This window comes from Nanorana parkeri, unplaced genomic scaffold (genome assembly GCF_000935625.1).
Source record: "Nanorana parkeri isolate BGI_ZX_2015 unplaced genomic scaffold, ASM93562v1 scaffold303, whole genome shotgun sequence".
In the NCBI taxonomy this organism is placed as follows: Eukaryota; Metazoa; Chordata; class Amphibia; order Anura; family Dicroglossidae; genus Nanorana; species Nanorana parkeri.
In genome coordinates, this window is record NW_017306571.1 from 825,402 (window position 1) to 839,375 (window position 13,974).

The window sequence follows — 13,974 nt, forward strand, 5'->3', positions numbered from 1 at the left end:
TGCAGCCTGCAAGAGGTGCACAGCTCTGTAAAAATGATCCATCAGCTGAGCAGCTGCCGATCATATTCATAACAACTCTGCACTGCTGTGCAACTTCTTCTGTGTCCCCCTCCATTCAGACACTAACAGCTAGCTTGCGCTGAGTCATTGGGACTTTGCTTACTCTGCCCCCCTAGCTGCACCTTCCTTCCTGAATTTCTCATAAATGGCCTCTTTCACACCTATTTTAAACCAGTCCTTCTCCCTGTCTAGGATACATACTTGACTGTCTTCAAAGGAGTGACCTTTTTCCTTTAGGTGTAGGTACACTGCCGAATCCTGACCAGAGGGTTTGGCTCTTCTATGATGTGCCATACGCTGGTGTAGCTGCTGTTTTGTTTCACCGACATACAATTCTGAGCACTCCTCACTGCACTGGACTGCATACACAATGTTGTTCATCTTGTGTTTGGCGTTGGGTGTTTTGGGTGAACCAGTTGTTGCCTCAGTGTATTGCTGGGTTTAAAGCAGACAGGGATGTGATGTTTTTTAAAAACCCTTCTGAGTTTCTCAGACACCCCAGCTACATATGGGATGACCAAATTCTTTCATTTGTCATGCTTTTCACCCTCACTGGTACTCTTGGCATTCTTTCCTCTTCTGTTTTGACAAAAGCCCAGTCTGGATACCCCCAAGTTTTAAGGGCCCCCTGAGGTGTTGGAATTCCTTCGTCTTGGCCTCTGTTCTGGTGGGAATTTTCTCTGCCTGGTGGTGTACAGTCCTGATAACTCCCAGTTTGTGGTCTAAAGGGTGGTGGGAGTCAAATAGCAGGTACTGGTCCGTGTGTGTTGGTTTTCGTTAGACCTCTATTTCCAGCCTCCTTCCCTCTTCTACTGTTACTAAACAGTCCAAGAAAGCCAGTTTGTTGTTTTGCATATCTTCCCACCTAAACTTGATGTTATAATCCACTGAGTAGATATGGTCAATGAAAGCCTTTAATTCTTGTTTGTGAATCTTAACCCAAGTGTCATCCACATCTATTGTCTGCCACATACAATGCTGTTTTAACATCTCTATCTGGGCAGGTTATTAACACCCCCTAGCTCCAATTATGCAAATTAAATCAACACCTGGCTGTGACTAACAGATTATGTGGATTGGAGCAACATTCACCATATTTATTCCCAGATAATTTTTTTACAAGTCATTCTGAATTGAGAATGCTGGTTGGATGACCAGTGAAACGTCTTCAAGAAAAATACAGCAAGTCCAGTTGCCTTGACTTATTTTTTACAGATATACCATGACCTGGATGAATGAGAACCTTCACAGACTTGTAGACTTGTGTGGATAAAGTAAAGGGAAAGTGACATAAGAGCTATCAATCAAGAGGTCTGCCTCCTTTTCAGAGTATGGTCGGGATTGAGGGGGTGTGCTTTCATCATCTGTATCTCAGCTTCTGCAGCACGCAGAAGCATGGGGCAAAACCAACATATACTGTGGGAGTTAGCTGACTGAGCTGTGAAAAACTAATACAAGGTGAGACCTCTTATTTCAAGCAGACAGATGTTTTAAGTTACCTGTGCCATTTCCTAAGCAGTTAAAGGACCACTGCCATGAAAAATTATGTATTTTGATAATTGTACGTACTTATTAAATTTAAAGTGACTCTGTCATGTGAAAATTATGGAGTTTTCCATTGCAGATCTGAAAAATGGTAGATGCTTGGCCGTTTGAGTTCAGCAACTCAGGCAGCATTAAAATATTAGAATAACAGCCAGGGAGCTAGCATTCTCAAAATGCCAACAGTATCATACCATGAAAAGTCCACTAAACATACAGACCAAGCTATCCAGGGAAGGGCCAGTGTAAGGGACAAACTATATCACTGTCTCTGCCACTGTCACTTTTCTGGACTGTTCTATGTATAGCTGGTAATCTTCTGAATGTTGTGACACCTGCTCTTAGACAGGGCTTTAAGTTTTTGATAGTCACAGTAGAGAAGAAGCAAACTATAACAGTAAGCATGTTAAACTGTGATACTCATATTACATATTACTTTCTTATAAACTTTATGATAATAATAAAAAATGTGCACTCACTGAACACACAGTATAATTTAGTCAAAATTTACAAGAAAATTGGAGATCCCCAACCCCCACAAACCCCATCTGAAAGCAACAGTGGGACCTTGCACTATGTCTGTATAAATCAGTCAACTAGAACCTTGCCAATAAAGTAAAATGGTTCTCCCAGAGTACCACTGTATTTAAAAATAATGTCACACTTCATAGTAGATGGGGTTTCTAGTGAATTGTGTGACTGTAGCATTCTCTCCAAAGAAAACACAGAAGCTACATGAAGGGATCTTCATAAAGCAGAAGATATCCAGTTTCCCTAGAAATCTTTTTTTTATATTAATTGAACTACCTATTTGTGCAGGAACATTCCTTGAAGGGTATGAGCCTCGCATTGAGATGATATCGTCACAGGCACAGTAAGATGAGGAATTCATTGTTTACTTGACATGGTTGCACACTTTGCACATTGAGAACCTTAATTTTATTATTAAGAGTTGTCAGAAGTTTGCCTAAGTTTACCTGAGCAAATCTCTATTGCAGGCACAGGAGGTGGCAGTTCAGGTCTCTTACACTCCCATCATCCTATAAGGCACTGCTTCCACTACACTCACAATAATTATACTGGAATCAATGTTAATTAACTGAAACAGCTGAAAGTTTTAGCTTTTCCATTCCCTACAAAATCTTTGAGCTTTAGATACACTTTAATTTATGTTCATATCGCAAATGTCCTGTATATTTTATTTTATAAAAGCAGTGTTTCCCATTTATGTGACAAAAAGTTATTCACCATATTCATGTCTTGGTAACTCTGGTGCTTCAAGCAGAAATATTGTATTTTTTAAGATAAATACCTTGAAACTGAAAAAAAACAATAGAGTATGCATACAAACTAAGCCCTGGTTCGCACCTGTGCGTTTTACAGCGCTGATCGACACGCTGTACAACGCCCAGCAAGTGAAATCCCATTATTTCCTATGGGCATGGTTCCCACCTGGGCATATTTCAGCGCATAGGAACGCGCTGAAAAATGCCCTATGCCAAAAGAAGTACAGGAGCTTCTTTGGGGCGTATTTTCCACGCGTATCCGCTTCGTTGACCGCAATTCGCGGTAAAAACGCGCATATTACGTACGCCCAAGTGTGAACCCAGCCTTATGGTTCTGTGTTAGCGTTTGCTTTATTTATATTTTATTTTATCCATATATTTTCTTGTAAAGTCTATTAGATTTACTTTTACAGCATATTAAGGAGGTGATAAGGAGGTGATAAAGAGGATGCTACCATATGAGAGAAGTAATGTAAATATTCCCTGAAAATGAGGATCTCTGTAGGATTTTTTTTTTATTCTTTCCTAGATGTCACGGTCTGTGGACTGTAGCACTAGAGAAGATAGGCGTCAGGGCTATGGAGTGGATTTAAGGCATAGACTGGAGTGAAAACTGGGATGTCGGTCACAAGGAGACTTAGGGACTATGAGTCTGTGTTTTATTGGGGACACACTTGAGGCGCAGAGTCTAAAAAGGGCCAGGTCTTCTACAAAGGCCTCTAATGGTGAAGATGATTGGCAGCCGGACCCCTTCCAGGTTGCAGCCCTCAAGCACACCCACACAGACTTAACGGGCTAGTGGAAGCCCCGGGAAACTGGATACAGAGGCAGACAGGGAAGAAGCCTGTAGACAGGCTTCACTACAGGGTACAGTGAGAAGTAGGAAAGACACCTGAAGTCAGGAGATAAAGGATAGTAACTGGCAAACAAGAAGAGAGACACAACAAAAGGTACAAAATGTACAGCACAGGATACACTGAAGAGGAAAGCAGCGCAAGGACCCAAGAGACAGAGATACAAGGGAAAGGTGAGTAGCTTAGAGGTACACTTAGGAGCACGAAGGTACAAAGTAAAAAAGTATGCAAGAGATGTACGTTACACATGCATCCAAGGAGATACAATATCACAGAAGGTTAAATACGAAATGCAGGTCAAAGAGGCAAATGCACACAGGGAGTATGCAGTACAAGTAGGTAAAGTGCACAAAAGCAAGACAAGAGTGGAGCGCTGATGTACAGTGGTAAATGTGTAACACAAGGGAAGATACTGAGGTAAGTGGAGCAAACAGTAATAGAGTACACAGGAGAAAGTTAGGCAGAAATACAGAGAATGCAGGTAGATAGGTGAATGCAGACACACAATGGCTGGAGTGGAGAAACATTAAAGTAGTAAAGCAAGGAAGGCAGTATGGAGAGATTCACAGCCCACTGGTGAAGGCAATTGAAGGACTGCAGCAAAATTCAAAAGGTATGCACTGGAATTAGACACTGAGGAAGCATGGAACGAAGCAAAAAAGGGGAACCAGCTGGTATAGGGAAGCTAAAGGCGCAGCGATCAAAGATAAGCACAGGGAATGAAGATAGAGAAACAAGGGTTCCAGCACAAGGAATGAGACTTGTTGCTTGTACCAAGAGCAACAAGTGAGGTAGTGCTAAATAGGGGAGGAAGGGTGCACATTATTTGCAGCCTTGTGAAACACCAGAAGCTGACAGCCCAGCACCAGGGAGCAAAGGGAAAATCTGGCACAGATTTCCGGATATCGTGACACTAGGAATCGGGTGTGTAAAAGGGAATTTCTATTCCCATAATAATCCCCTATCTCTCCTGCTTTTATCAGCCCATTTTACTAGTTTTACTAAATGCAGCTCTCTATCAAATGCGAAGGGAGGACGTAGGGCAGAACTGGTAAAAGTCGCAATGTTCTGAGGAATTATGGTTTCTGCCCCTTATGCAAATAAGAGCATAGTTATGGGAGTTGTGGCAAACTTGTAATCCCTGAGCCATGTGTGACAGTAGAGGTCAAGCAAAGAGGACATAGAGAATCCCAGGTCCTGCACTTTGCCTGCACAGCAGCTGGGGAACCTATTGAGGAAGAGGAATTGATTTACTGAAATGTGAATTATCACTAAGGTTAGTGAATGTGGTGAAAATTAACTTTGCAATATCCAATCACATGCAAGAAAAATAAAAAAAACAGGAATTTTGCTTTAAAGTGATTGGATGATTGAAGTCAGCACAGCTCCCCCACATTTACTAAGCTAAGTGAAATCTCCTTTGCTACAGCTTTAGCAAATCAACCCATTGGCTTTGCAAGTACAGCATCCACATATGCACTATATTGCATACCTGCAATTACCTTGCAATTTCAGACGTTGCACTTAAAAAAAACTTTAGTTCTTCTTTTAGATATATTGCAAAATCAAGGAAAGGAAGCAATCACAACTATATGTGCTCCAACTTACAGCAAAACATTATCCAGAGAATAAGGTTTTTTTTTTTTTACACTACTGCTATCTATGTTTAGCAACAAGTGTATTAGTTTGAAAATCTGGCAAGTCAGCAAATTGTGACTTTCTCCTTGTCCTATAATATATGCATGCCAATTTGTCTAGTTTGGAGAGAATCAAACAATTCATGACATGATCATCCAAATTACCAAGATAGAACAATAATATGATTAAAAGTTTTATTTAAGAAGAGATTTTCAATTCGGTCTTGAAGTTCCTAATCCCTAAATTATCCACTTTTATATAGTTGGGATGTAAGATAAGTTGATTCCGCCTTCACTTGTAACAGTTTGCTGTGTCTTAACTGTTAAGCTAAAGCGCTGGGGGTGTACTTTTCTACATAGGAAATGGTTTGGCACAACCATAAAAATAATAATTATAAATATATTTAATGAAAAGTGATCATCGACATTGTATTGTAGCACTAGCAATCTTTCAGCAAGCATGTGCTCACTTTCAAAACTCAGCCTAAGTGGAATTTTCTAGTTTTTCAACTTCTACTTTCATAGGTGTCCACCCTTCAGTGTTTCCCTTCATACGTGTTTAAAAAGGAACTAGTCTGTCAAATTTTTAGCAAGTCACCCTCTTAACTTCTGAATTGCTTTTTTTTTTTTTTTACTGCTTAAGGAAACCTAAGATGTAACTTGCACTAAAGGGGGATGTATTGGCAATTAGCAACATTATAACAACACTGCTATTTAACTTTCTTTACGCATTCCTGCAAATTTAACTAATGCAATAAACTTTACAGCAGAATTGTTTCAACAAACTGCTCACCACTAACTATATATAGTATATATATGTATATATATATATAGTGAAATATTTTCTTTACTTTTGCCTGATTTTATAAAAGCCAAAGAGCAAAGAGCTTTACTATTAATCAAGGGCGCAATTTGTAACATCGCTTATCACATGATAAACATGACACATAAAGGGCATTTGTCACTAGCAGGCAGGGGGCACTTGCTATAACCTATGCAGCATTACATGGTACATAAAAGCCTCTACTGTGTACTTCAATGCTAACAGATATTCTGAACACTGTTCAATATTGTAGACAATGATTTTTCCCAGATAGGGCATGAAAGAGCTCTTTGTGACCCATGCCGCTATTAATCTTGATGAGGCTGTCATCATGACTCTGTAAATAAATAATGTAGGCTGGAGAATGGGATGAGTTTCATAAATGTTTACTAGATGAAAGCCTCTAAAATCATCAAGTTTTTGTGTTTGTAATTCAATTTGTGTGTTTTTTCTCAACATTGCTTATTTGAGATGATAGTTAATCAGTTATTAAGTATATCTAGAATTGATATATATATATATACACAGTGTCTCACAGAAGTGAGTACACCCCTCACATTTTTGTAAACATTTTATTAGATCATTTCATATGACGACACAGACGAAATTACACTTTGCTACAATGTAAAGTAGTGAGTGTACAGCTTGTATATGAGTTTACATTTGCTGTCCCCTCAAAATAACTCAACACACAGCCATTACTGTCTAAACCGCTGGCATCAAAAGTGAGTACACCCCTAAGTGAAAATGTCCAAATTGGGCCCAAAGTGTCAATATTTTGTGTGGCCACCATTATTTTACAGCACTGCCTTTAACGTCTTGGGCATGAAGTTCACCAGAGCTTCACAGGTTGCCACTGGAGTCCTCTTCAACCCCTCCATGATTACATCACGGGGGTGGTCTATGTTAGAGACCTTGCGCTCCTCCACCTTCCGTTTGAGGATGCCCCACAGATGCTCAATAGGATTTAGCATCATAGGGGTCTATTCACTAAGCTGCCATAGGCAGCCGAGTGACTAACCGACCCCAAGCGAAGTGACCCGAATGCTGTTCGGCTATTCACTTCAGGCTGGTACGGCTGATTCCAGCCGTATATCGGCTAAAATCAGCTGTACATCCGGTGGCTTCAGGTCGCCCGAACATGCTCAGCATGTTCGGCTGACCCGAAGTGCAGAAGGAGTTCGACTCAGCAGATCTAACATCTGGATTCGGCTATTCTCATAGATGCCGAACAGCAGTGAGTAAATAGCCGAATGCCACTGGGCGGCATTCGGCTCCGCTGTTCTGCTCGGTCCCTCTGTGGCATCGAGCAGAATAAAGAAATAGTTTAAAAAGTCCGGGCGGTTCTAGCCAATGTCTCCCGGGCGGCGGGGAGCCTATTAGACTCCCAGAGCATCCAGGGGAGGAATGACAGATGCGTTCCTGGAACCAGGAACGCCATCTGACATTACACACTGAGAACACGGAGAGGCCGCTCTCAGTGTGTAATGACAGCATCCCTGGTTAGCTGGTAACCAGGGACGCTGATCTTTCTGCAAGTGGCCTGAGGGAGCTGTGAGATGACGGCTGGCTCCGCCCAGCTGTCAGAAGCAGGCTGTCGGCCGGGCAGTGGCCGGCCATTTGGCCAGCTTCGGCTTTCAGAGCGGCTCAGTCGAGCCGAGGCATATGCCTTCGGCTCGACTGAGCCTCTCGGCCAACTTCGGGAGCTGTACAGGCTATAGTGAATAGCCCGTACTTGCCCAAATGATCCCGATACTTACTGTATCCTGATACTGGAACTTCTGCTATCAGGAAGCCAGGTGGCAGTCATTATCCGCCCCCCCGGCTTCCTGATTGGCCGGGAAGCTGGTGATGAGGGAGCATGGACACAGCTGCCCGGCTGTTCAGGAAGCAGGAGCGGTGAGTCATTACACACCGCCCAGCTTTCTTAATGGGACTTCCGGAATCGGTATTCGGTAATGGTGAGTACCGTAAAAAAAAAAAAAAATTGGTACTCGTACTCCATACCGAAAAAATGGTATTGGTGCATAACATTTTGCACCCCTTTATCCCTTCTCCTCTGTAGCATATGTCAGCTCCATTCTCTCTCTGCTCTAAGCTGTACATGAATCCTTTCATCTCCAAATTAGTCTATATATGTCCCGTCCATTTAATGTATCTAGTGCGCCGTTACCAAGCTACATGTTTAACCCCTCAATTCTGGGATGTTTCTTCATTTCCAAAACATTGTAACAAAAAATCAGATCACCTTGGAGTGTCTACATTCCAAAAAGAGGTCGTACTGTTCTGCCATTTTCATTTACTATCATTTATAACAGAAAGTAAGGGAAACAGTTTTTTTTTATATACAGTACATAAAACACCACCACACACTGTCTCAAAAAAATTATATAGAATTGATTTGGGTACAGTGTTGCATGATGGAGTAATTCTAAATAAAACTTTCAAAGCAATGAAAACTGAAAAATGGCCTGGTAATAAAATGGTTTAACATGCCAGTACGTGATTAATAATAGATAATCACATTTAATGCAAATGTATTACTATATTGCATGCATATCTATAAATGTTATATAGACCTAAAAACCTTAGAGAAAAAGTAAAACCACAGATTATCTGGTGATCAGATTCTAGAGATTACATTCTGTAGCAAACCACTCTGGTAATAAATGGTAATGCAGCAGCACTTAAATACAATAAACCTTTAACTATAAAATAATTATGCAACACACAAATCAGTGGATGGAAAATGGCCACAGCCTTTTATCACTGGTATTGAAAAGCATGTTAAACAGATATAACACTAAATATTTTAATAACCATAATGTAATGAACTAAAATCAAAAACATATAGCAACTTAGTCACTAAGGCTTATTTGAGATAATAAACAACTATCAAAAGACAAGGAATAGTCCTAAAAGCCAACAACTAACATTAGTGAGTTTTGGGCTTCAACCCAATCCGTGGCCAATTAACTACTTTAAATTGGTAAATAGTAAGAAGGTTGTTATCCTGAAGAATGATGGTCTCACCGGGGCCACGTGCGCATGGTCTCACCGGGGTCACGTGCGGATGGTCTCACCAGGGTCACGTGCGGATGGTCTCACCGGGGTCACGTGCGGATGGTCTCAGCGGGGGTCACGTGAGGATGGTCTCACCGGGGTCACGTGCGGATGGTCTCAGCGGGGGTCACGTGAGGATGGTCTCACCGGGGTCACGTGCGGATGGTCTCAGCGGGGGTCACGTGAGGATGGTCTCACCGGGGTCACGTGCGGATGGTCTCAGCGGGGGTCACGTGAGGATGGTCTCACCGGGGTCACGTGCGGATGGTCTCAGCGGGGGTCACGTGAGGATGGTCTCACCGGGGTCACGTGCGGATGGTCTCAGCGGGGGTCACGTGAGGATGGTCTCACCGGGGTCACGTGCGGATGGTCTCAGCGGGGGTCACGTGAGGATGGTCTCACCGGGGTCACGTGCGGATGGTCTCAGCGGGGGTCACGTGAGGATGGTCTCACCGGGGTCACGTGCGGATGGTCTCAGCGGGGGTCACGTGAGGATGGTCTCACCGGGGTCACGTGCGGATGGTCTCAGCGGGGGTCACGTGAGGATGGTCTCACCGGGGTCACGTGCGGATGGTCTCAGCGGGGGTCACGTGAGGATGGTCTCACCGGGGTCACGTGCGGATGGTCTCACCGGGGTCATGTGCGGATGGTCTCACCGGGGTTACGTGCGGATGGTCTCACCGGGGTCACGTGCAGATGGTCTCACCTGGGTCACGTGGGGGATGGTCTCACCGGGGCCACGTGCGCATGGTCTCACCGGGGCCACGTGCGAATGGTCTCACCAGGGTCACGTGCGAATGGTCTCACCAGGGTCACGTGCGGATGGTCTCAGCAGGGTCAGGTGCGGGGAGGCTCAGCAGGGTCAGGTGCGGGGAGGCTCAGCAGGGTCAGGTGCGGGGAGGCTCAGCAGGGTCAGGTGCGGGGAGGCTCAGCAGGGTCAGGTGCGGGGAGGCTCAGCAGGGTCAGGTGCGGGGAGGCTCAGCAGGGTCAGGTGCGGGGAGGCTCAGCAGGGTCAGGTGCGGGGAGGCTCAGCAGGGTCAGGTGCGGGGAGGCTCAGCAGGGTCAGGTGCGGGGAGGCTCAGCAGGGTCAGGTGCGGGGAGGCTCAGCAGGGTCAGGTGCGGGGAGGCTCAGCAGGGTCAGGTGCGGGGAGGCTCAGCAGGGTCAGGTGCGGGGAGGCTCAGCAGGGTCAGGTGCGGGGAGGCTCAGCAGGGTCAGGTGCGGGGGTCTCACTGGGGTCACAGCACAGGTGTGAGTCTCACCAGGGTCAAAGGTGCGGGTCTCACCAGGGTCACAGGTGCGGGTCTCACCAGCGCCACAGGTGCGGGTCTCACCAGGGTCACTGGTGCAGGTCTCACCAGGGTCAGATGAGGGCACCATTCCTCCAGTGGGGGGCCTGTGCTTGAATCTCGGTAGAGCACCCCAGCTTCAGGCCCTCCTGCAGCCACACTGGTGTTAGGACCGCATTCCGCCCTCCGACGAGACATCCCCCGGGATGACACGCCCACCTAGCTCTGGGCTCTTCTCCTCTCTGCTGCGCCGCTGTCAAAGCGGCCACGGCCACGGCAACGGCAATACCTGGAGGGCCCAGGAGGCGGGCGACACTACCGTCGCGGCTTTAACGCAGCCATGTCTCCATTTATGCGGTGAAAAGGGCAGGGGGGGTTTGGCGACGGGCCACATTATGGCCGCGGGCCCTCGGGCAGAGCCCGAATGGTCAGTCTGCCCCTGTCTAGGAGCATAGGAAAGAATAATCCATTTACCCCTGTCTAACTGATCGTTCTTGCTCTTAGAAAGAAAAATCTAAACAGTTTGAACACGCAAAATTACCTCAGAAAATGTAGCACCAGATGCAAGTGATTGTGATTGATATGTAAAAGTTCAGAACTATGAAACACTCAAAAAAAATTACAGGATAAAAGTTGTACGAAAAAGTAAGCATTAAAATTTATTTAAAAAAATGAAAATGTGGCAGAGCAAACCTGCTGAAGCCTTCTATCGTCGGGCTTAATGTATGGTTTTTTTAAAGCCTTTAAGTGCTGGCTAAACTGAGAAAAACTTTTGCAAGGGAAAGAAATAACTGCAAGAATCTTGTTAATGTGAAAATAAGAGTAATTACAGCTTAATAAACAGTTAAGGAATAACAGAACAGCATATTTAGATCCTGTTCTCCTTGCAGATGTTAAGTCCAAGTCAGTGAAAAACTAAGGGGTCTATTCACAAAGCTGCCGCGGGCAGCCGAGTGAATGAAAGTGTCTTATAAGTTTGATAACTAGAGGTGACTTAGAAGACTGACAAACCACAGTATACACACTTATTATCAGTCTGAATTCAAATTCTGCAGTCACTAAAATGAGAATCCTAAATATCTAAGGTTAACAGGTCTAGGAAGAGTTCAAGCAAAACGATGGGGTCTATTCACGAAGCTGCCGAAGGATCTAGCCGTAGCTTCGGCTGATCCTTCAGCTAGCTTAAGCCCCAGGACCCTTTCAGTTCTGTAGAACCGAAGGGCTGCTGTACGCAGGGGCGTATTTGCCGCGAGGCAAACAAGGCGTTTGCCTGGAGCGGCAGATTCTCTGAGGATTTACGGGCTATTCACTATAGCCCGTACAGCTCCCGAAGTGGGCCGGAGCTGATTCTGACATAGCCGATTCTGACATATTTATTCTGACATAGCCAATTGAAAAATAGCTATTGCACCCGCCCACTGCTGCTGTCAATCAGCAAAGGGGACCTGCAGTTCTCCATCAGGTCCCCTATAGTGATTGACAGCAGCAGTGGGCGGGTGCAATAGCTAGTTTGCTATTGGCTATTGCAAATTGAAATAGCCAATAGGAATCTAGCTATGCATTCCTATGGTGAATTTTTTTTTTTTACGGTAGCAGAACCGCCTTGCCAATAGAAAACAGTTGGACGTAGCTAGCTGTCACTGCTAGCTCCGCACAATCCGAGCAGAACAGCCGAGCCGAATGCCACTCAGCGGCATTCGGCTATTTACTCACTGCTGTTCGGCATCTATGAGAATAGACTGAACGGCAGCGAGTAGCCTGCCGGAGGTTCGGCTTAGCCGATCCAGTTGTTGGATAGGCTGAGTCGAACTCCTTCTGCACTTCGGGTCGCCTGAACATGCTGAGCATGTTCAGGCGACCCAAAGCCACACGAAGCCACCCGATGTACGGCTGATTTCAGCCGATATACGTCTGAAATCAGCTGTACAAGCCTGAAGTGAATAGCCGAACAGCATTCGGCTCACTTCACTTAGGGTCGGTTGTTCACTCGGCTGCCTACGGCAGCTTAATGAATAGACCCCTATGTTTTTAGTGAGACCAGGGGAAATCCAAGACTGCGACCAAACTCCTGCACCTCAATGACCACACCAATAAGCTGCAAAACCAATGGACCCTGCCTTATCGGTTGATAAATCAAATTCTGTGTCTGTTATAAAACCCTGCTTCTTACTTCATGAACATTTAAATGTTCAAGAAATATAGCCCTAACAAGAAGGTCTTGTCTAACTTGATAAATAAAGCCTCTGAGAAAATATGCACCCATTGGAACTAACCGAGATGCAAAACAAGCCAAGCAAAAACTGCAAATACAGGAATACCTTTTTTCTTTTAAGGAAACCAAATATCAAAGATTTTAATTTGTCCAATTTTTCTAAGGGTAACCAAACTTCCATTTGAACCAAATCTATCGTAATACCTAGAAAATGAATACAAGTGGTGGACTGTATTGTGGTGGACAATATTTTGTTTGTTAGGGAAACCCAAAATTAACTGAAAACAGAAGAAAACATATGCAATAGCCTCAGGCAGTCTGTATAATCCACTGGCCCAGTAAAATACAAAATCAACCAAATAGTGTTCAACAGAAATTTTACCCGATCTCATTTCACCTCCCATTCTAAAAAAGAAGAGAAAGCCAAGAAATAAAACGTCCCATAGGTAACACTAGATCAAGAAATGTTGACCCTTTAAAGCAAAAAAACCTAGAGAATAAAAAGATTGGGGATTAACCAGTAAAAATCTAAAAGCAGACTTTATATCTGCTTTAGCTAATAAGGCACATTGGCCTAAAGGTCTAATAATGGATAGGGTATATATGAAAGAATAATAGGAAACAACAAAGAGCAGTACTTATCTCATTGTTCAATGACAGGCCCTTAGGGTATGAGAAATGATGAATGAGTCTGTAAGTATTGGGTGCTATTTTTTATAAACAAGACCCAAAGGGGGAAATTTATCATCAACAAGGGATGCTAGAGTAATGACCAATCAATCTACCCTCAATTAATTCAGTGGCAGTAAAATGCCTAAAACCTTCAAAGGCTTCAAGTTATTGTAAACCACACAACCAAGGGGGTCATCAATGACTGGCAGCAAAAAACCATGAGCGGAATCTTCAGATGGCAGGTGTGCTATTCTGTGGTCTGGATACAGGAGTAACCAAGGGAGCATTTCTGTCAATTTCACTGGCATTGGGGCTTTTAAGAAAAGGCTCTTTTTGCTGAAGGTTGTTCAAGGATACCTGATGAGCTCCTGTGCAATATGCACACTTATGCTTGTACCTACAATGTTGTAACCAATTCCACTGACCATCAATGTATGCAAAGCACAATCCTTTTTTATAGTCAGCTGTGCTGGCATTGGCAGATTTTTTTTAAATTAAATTAACATCTCCAGCAACTGAAATATGGCTTAATGAACCA